Raw genomic sequence first — 6,984 nt, 5'->3', positions numbered from 1 at the left:
GAGGTTTAGAGGCTGCAGAGGCTCCAGCAGTTTGCATTTATAAACCGGAAGGGGCTGTTCTCATGAGGAAGGTTATTAGGATGGCGAGACCAGTCTGACACCCTTGGGAAGCAAATCAGTGATGTGGCTGGTCTTTCTGCACACAGTCGGCCCAGAGTGGGAGAGTGAGTGGCCTAGAGTTGCCTGCTCAGGGTGAGGCTCTGCATGGGTCGTGGGAGCACACCGGGCAGCCTGCCAGCCTCTCACCACGTGGCTGTGGCAGATGCACTTAGGAGTCCCTGAGACAGCACAGGTGTGGCTGCTTTCATTACTCTTGAGTGTGTTAGTTTGGTGCCACTCCCCCGCAGTGAAGTCCCTTGCTCAAGGTCACAAGGACCTTGAGTAACAGTCCTGGCCACCACTCAAGGTCTCAGAGCCCTGGGCAGCAGCCCAGCTGGGGGTTTCCATCTTGCAGACCCTCCCAGAAAGCATGCATGTTTGGAACCTCGGTTTTGCAGCAGCCTGGCTGAAAGCATAGCATCCCTCCCAAGGGCATTCTCAGGTGAGACTCACGCGGGTCTGGCCTCCCAATGCAGGGGTTCCATCCACAGGATGTCACGTGGCCATCCAGGGTCTGCTTGCATCCTCCAGGGAGAGGGGACTCACTGCTTTATGGGCAGCTGTGCCAAGGCAGGAGACACAAGAGGTGAGGGTTCAATCCCTGGGTCGGGAAGATCCCCTTAAGGAGGGCATGGCAACCCACTCCAGTATTCTTGCCTGGAGAATTCCATGGACAGAAGAGACTGGCAGGCTGCAGTCCATAGGGTCACAAAGAGTCAGACATGGCTGAAGCGACTTGGCATGCATACATGCATGCACGGGCCTGGTGTTTCCAGGTGAATGGGGAGGATGGATGCAGTCAGCTCCTCAGTGTCGGGCACTGTACTGGGCCATGCAGGTCTCAGGGTCATGGGTGCTCTCTAGAAAGCGCTTCCTGTTGTGACCCAAAGCCAGTGACTCCCAGCTGTTGGAAGTGTCCTCAGGCTTCCCTTTGGAGCTGCAGAGAGCAAATCTTGTCCTGTGTCCTTTAAAGAATCTGAAGGAAACCATCATGTTGTCCCTCTTGCCCAGATCAAATGCAGCCATAAATTAATAAATATTTTTAAAAAATTAACCCAAGTGTGGAGCAGCGGCTGCATGCTCAGACACCGCAACACTGGGAAAAGATCTATTTGTTTCTTTTAAAATTAAATATATATCTACCTATGAGCCAGCAATTCTAATATTAAATATTTACTCAAGAGAAATGAAGACATATTTCCATGCAAAGGCTTGTACACAACAGTTCTTAGCAGCTTCATTCATAATAGCCAACAACGAGAAATAGCTTTAACAGAACAGACAAACATGTTATGATACAATCATACAATTGAAAGCTTTTCGATGACAAAAGGAAAGAGACCACAGGGACAAGCAACAGTGTGGGTGAATCTCAAAAATACTACTGATTATAAAAGACTGACGCTGTGAGAGCCAACTCAGCCATTCAGTCCCAGGTCCTCTAGCCGTGGCATCTGGGCAAGCAGGCTTAGTTACCACACGGCATGTGCGATCTTAGTTCCCTGACCAGGCATGGAATCCACATCTCCTGCATGGGAAGGTAGATTCTTAACCACTGGACCACCAGGGAAGTCCCTCTTGGGTTAATTTTGAATCTCGATCCCATCGTTCAGTGAGCTCACCATCCGTTCCAGTCAGTGTGATCCTCAAGGTTGATTAATATGCAGCTATGGCCCAGCTAACTCAGTGCCTAGATTGTTAGGAACCCCTAACACTGGGAGGTCAGACCCGAGTGAGTCTCACCTGAGAATGCCCTTGGGAGGGAGGCCATGCTCAATGCCTAGGATGGACCCCTGTGGCTGAGTATCAGAGGCCCACTCTGTGAATAATTTGCTCTTCAGACACATATGAAAAACACTGTTGTGCTATAACCTGTGTGTATCACCTCCAGGGAGTCATAAGGTAGTTTGCCAAATCGAGAACTGCTCTGCTTTTATCCTTCTCCTGCTAATGCCAGTCACACATCAAAGTGGAGAAAGGGACCATTGCCTCCCTCTAGAAGAGCCTGCAGATGCTGTGTTCAGCTCTTGTAAATAAAGCTGTTGAATAATTCAAGAACCTTGCCAGAGATAAAATTCAAGCATATCTGTGTGCAGGTTCCTGAATCTCCTCTTTGAAAATGGGCACAGATTTTCAGGTGTCCGTATCTGTGGACACTTTTCAAGTCACGCTGATTTTTCAGAGGTCTGCTTGATTATGTCTGCAGGTTTCTGTAGTCCCCTGGGTCTGGGGGAGGGGAGAGAAAGGAAGAAGGCAGACAGTGGACACCACTGAACACATTTGTGCACTGAGTGCATTTCTGCATGGATCATCTCATCTCAGGTGCTGTTATCATTCTTTTCAGATAAGGAAATCAAGCTCCGTGAAGTCAAGTAATTGCCTAAGGTCACAGCGGTGATTAGTGACAGACCAGGATTTGAAAGATTGCATGATCCTTAGATGGCGCTAGTGGTAAAGAACCTGCATGCCAAAGCAGGAGACCTAAGAGATGTGAGCTTGATCCCTGGGTTTGGAAGATCCTCTGGAGAAGGGCATGGCTGCCCACTCCAGTATTCTTGCCTGGAGAATTCCATGGCCAGAGGAGCCTGGCGGGCTGCAGTCCTTGGGGTGCAAAGAGTTCGACACGACTGAGCAAGTAACACAAATTATATGGCAAGATCAGTGTCTGATATTGGGGCCCTGCAATCAGCCCCACTGTGAGCGCGATGGGTTTAGTGAGGATGCTTCAGGGAAGGGGAGGAGGTGATGACCCGGTCTTAGAGTTAATAAGACTGTTTAAGGTTGTTGGTCACCATGACATGGCAAATCAGGGATGATCTTGAGGTATCCTTCATTTCCAGACATGTGAGGGGCAGTGGAATTTGGGAGGATAGGGTTGAAATGCCAGATTGCATATTAAGGTGAAGAACTGTGGCATTAGTGCCCAAAACCTGGCATACAGTGGGCACTTAATAAGACAAAACTGTATAAGACAAGACTGGGGTATTTATTTATTACATTCATTTACTACATATCTTGGAAGGAAAAGTCCAGCAGATGAGGACCTGGTTACCAGAGATGGTCCCCTGGTTCATCTGTGGCAACTTTGTGGAATTAGCTGTTAGCTGAGCTATTGGCTTGAAAACCTGGGTTTAGAGGGTTTAACTGCAGAGGTTGGGGAGGAAAAAGCAGGGATATTTGGAGCCTGGATGAAAATGGAGAGCACTTGTGCATGTGTCTAAGGATGAGCAGGCTTGCATGCCCACTGGATTCTGGGAATGTCCTGTAGGCACCTTCAGTTTGGGGGCACGCAAGCCCATGTTTTTTCCAGTAGTCATGTGTGGATGTGAGAATTGGACCATGAAGAAGGCTGAGTACTGAAGAGTTGATGCTTTTGAACTGTGGTGCTGAAGAAGACTCTTGAGAGTTCCTTGGACACCAAGGAAATTAAACCAGTCAATCCTAAAGGAAATAAACCCTGAATATTCATCGGAGGGACTGATGCTGAAGCTCCAATACTTCGGCCACCTGATGCAAAGGGCCAACTCATTGGAAAAGACCTTGATGCTGGGAAAGATTGAGGGCAGAAGGAGAAGGCGATGACAGAGGGCGAGATGGTTGGATGGCATCACCAGCTCAATGGACATGAGTTTGAGCAAACTCCAGGAGACAGGGAAGGACAGGGAAGGCTGGTGTGCTGCAGTCTGTAGAGTCACAAAGAGTCTGCACAACTGAACAACTGAACAATGACAAAAGCCTCACTAAGGATGCTTGAGCCCTCCTTCCAATCCGAGAGACAGGACTGGGCACAGAGATCAAGCAACTCCAGGCAGGGGACCGGAACCCTAGGGCCCAGCTCTATGTGCTGGTTGAGGGCCCACCTTAAGCTGAGAGACAGGAGGCTGATCTCAGGGGCAGGGCCCTGAGGCAGAGTGCTGTGGGGAAGGGAGCTGGGATGGGAGACTGGACTCTAGGCCAGGTTTCACTGTGTCTTCTGCGCATTCTCAGACCCTTCTGGTCTTTTGTGACCTCAACAGTGAAATGGGGACAATGAAGCCAGTCCCTGACCTGACCAATCCACAGAGCTAATGGGAGACTGAAAAGAGATAATAGATAGCGCTCTGGTAGGATGTAGCTGGTTGTGAAAGACCATTGTTCCTTCCATAGCAACAAGGACCAGTGAGCTCAAAGGCAGGTTGAGATAAATTATCCAAACTGAAGAGCTCAGCAGACAAAAATTTTAAATGCTTTCTTTAAAGCCAAAGGAAAGCTCTGCGCGCACACACAGAGTTAAAATGAGCCAAGTTACAGACAGGATGAGCCTTTCCAGGAGAGAAGAGACTGGCAGCTGCTTTTGTGCTGCCTCGTGGGGGTGGCTGCTTAAACTGGGGAGTGGAGGAGCAGGCCTGACGCAGGTGGGGGGACTTTGCTGGGAAAGGAGGAAAGGCCCCAACTCTCACCACCTGGGTGAACTTGTATGTGGTCTGAATCTGGGGGAGCCTGCAGCATGGAGCTACTCCCGACTAGCTGGCCTGCCAACCCCATAGGGGTTTGACAGAGGGAAGCATCAGCTGGGGGCAGAGCTGGAGAATAGAAAGCGAGAGAGAGGACTTAGATCCAGAGTCCTGCTGGACGGGGGGAAGATGCTGAGCTCACCTTTGAAATATTGTTTTTGCTGTTGTTTATTGAAGAATAGTTGATTTACAGTGTCATGTTTAAGCTGTACATCAAAGTAATCCAGTTGTATATACATATATATTTGAATATATGTATTCCTTTAAAAAATATTATTTTCCATTACAGTTTATCATGCTGAATACAGTTTCCCATGCTGTACAGTAGAACCTTATTGCTTATCCATTTTATATGTAAAAGCTTACTTTGACTAACCCCAACCTTCCACTCCATCCCTCCCCACACACCTTCCCCTTGTCAACAACCTGTCTGTTCTCTTTGTCATTCTCTTTCAGAGATAAGTTTATTTGTGTCATATTTTAGATTCCACATATAAATGATATCATATGGCATTTTGTCTTTCTCTTCCTGGCTAACTTCCTTTAGTATGATGATCTCTAGTTGCATCCATGTTGCTGCAAATGGCATTATTTTGTTCTTTTTTTTGACAGTGATATTCCACTGTACATGTGAACCACATCTTCTTTATCCTTCATCTGTCGATGGACATTTAGGTTGCTTCCCTGTCATGGCTATCGTAAATAATGCTGCTGTGAATATTCAGGTGCAAGTATCTTTTTGGATCAGAGTTTTTTTTTTTTCCCCCCTGGATACATGCCCAGGAGAAAAAGCAAGAGTTTTGAAGAAACAGAGCAAATATCAGACGCAGCCCTCAGACAGAGAAGGCATGTTTGAATAATTAGATCAGAAATTTAAAACAACAATGATTAGCATGTTAAGGGCACTAATGGATAAAGCAGACAGCACACAACATCTGGGCAATATAAGCAGGTAGATGTAAATTCTCAGAATTGAAAAGAAATCCTAGAGATAATACTGTAACAGAAATGAAGAATGCCTTTGATGACTCATTAGTAGACTGGACATGGCTGAGAAAAGAATCTCTGAGCTTGAGGATATGTCAATAGAAATTTCCAAAATGGAAAAGCAAAGAGCAAAAAGACAAAAAAAAAAAAAAAGGTATGGGATATCTAAGCGCTGCAGGACAAGTGCCACAGACGTAATATATGCATAATGGGAGTACTGGAAGAAGAGGAAAGAGCGGGAGTGTTCACAGCAGTGATGAGCGACTGAAGACGTCTCCACGTCATGTCAGACACCAGACCACAGATCCAGGAAGTTCAGTGTCGAAGTTCAGGCCGCTGTATCAAAATACCACAGACAGAATGGCTGATAAACATAGATTTGCTTTTCACGGTTTTGGAGGCTGGAAGTCTGAGATCAGGATATTGGCAGGGACTGCATTGCCAGGGTGTTAGCACAGGTTCTGTGCCTGGTGAGAGCCTGCTTCCTAGTTCGTAAGTGGCAGTTTTCTCCGGAAACCTCACGTGGTGGAAGAAGTAAGGGATCATTCCTGAGCTTCTTCTATTAGGTCTCTAATTCTATTCATGAGATCTCTCCCCTCATGATAATCACCTCTCAGACCCCACCTCCTAATACACCACATCGGGCACTGCTGCTGCTGCTGCTGCTAAGTCGCTTCAGTCGTGTCCAGCTCTGTGCGACCCCAGAGATGGCAGCCCACCAGGCTCCCCCGTCCCTGGGATTCTCCAGGCAAGAACACTGGAGTGGGTTGCATCGGGCACTAGGTTTCAACATACGAATTTTGGGGGATACAAACTCTCAGACCGTAGCACTTGGCATGGTAAGTGCTAAGTTCCCTTAGCACTTAGCGGTTACTCAGAGAACACCAAGTATAACACTGTAAAAAAAAAAAAAAGGAAAACCAGAACCACCTCACTACACTTGGCATATCATACACAAACTGTAGAAAATCAAAGATAAAAAATTCTGAAAGAAGCCAGAGGAGGGGGAAAGATAGCAACAGAGAAGCAAAGATAAAAGTTATGTCTGAATTCTCTTCAGAAATCATAACGAAGAAGAAAATGAAATGAAATTTTTACAGTGTTAAGAGAAAAAAATTCATTAGCATAGAATTCTGCATTCTGTGACATTATCCTTCAGAAGTTAAGGCGAGATAAAGACTTTCTCAAACAAAATTTGAGGGAATTTGTTGCCAGGATACTTGTCATACAAGAAATGTTAAATGAAGTTATTTAGGGAGAAGGAAAATGACATAGGTCAGAAGCTTGGATCTATATAAAGAATGAAGGAGCATCAGAGAAGGACTAAACGAAAGTAAAATAAAACTTCTTTTATTCTTGATTGATCTACAAAAAATAGTTCAAAGTAATAATGGCAACAACATAT

Source organism: Bos indicus x Bos taurus, chromosome 11, assembly GCF_003369695.1.
Source record: "Bos indicus x Bos taurus breed Angus x Brahman F1 hybrid chromosome 11, Bos_hybrid_MaternalHap_v2.0, whole genome shotgun sequence".
NCBI classification, from domain to species: Eukaryota; Metazoa; Chordata; class Mammalia; order Artiodactyla; family Bovidae; genus Bos; species Bos indicus x Bos taurus.
The sequence above is the reverse complement of the archived record's forward strand: the minus strand, read 5'-3'. Positions refer to the sequence as shown.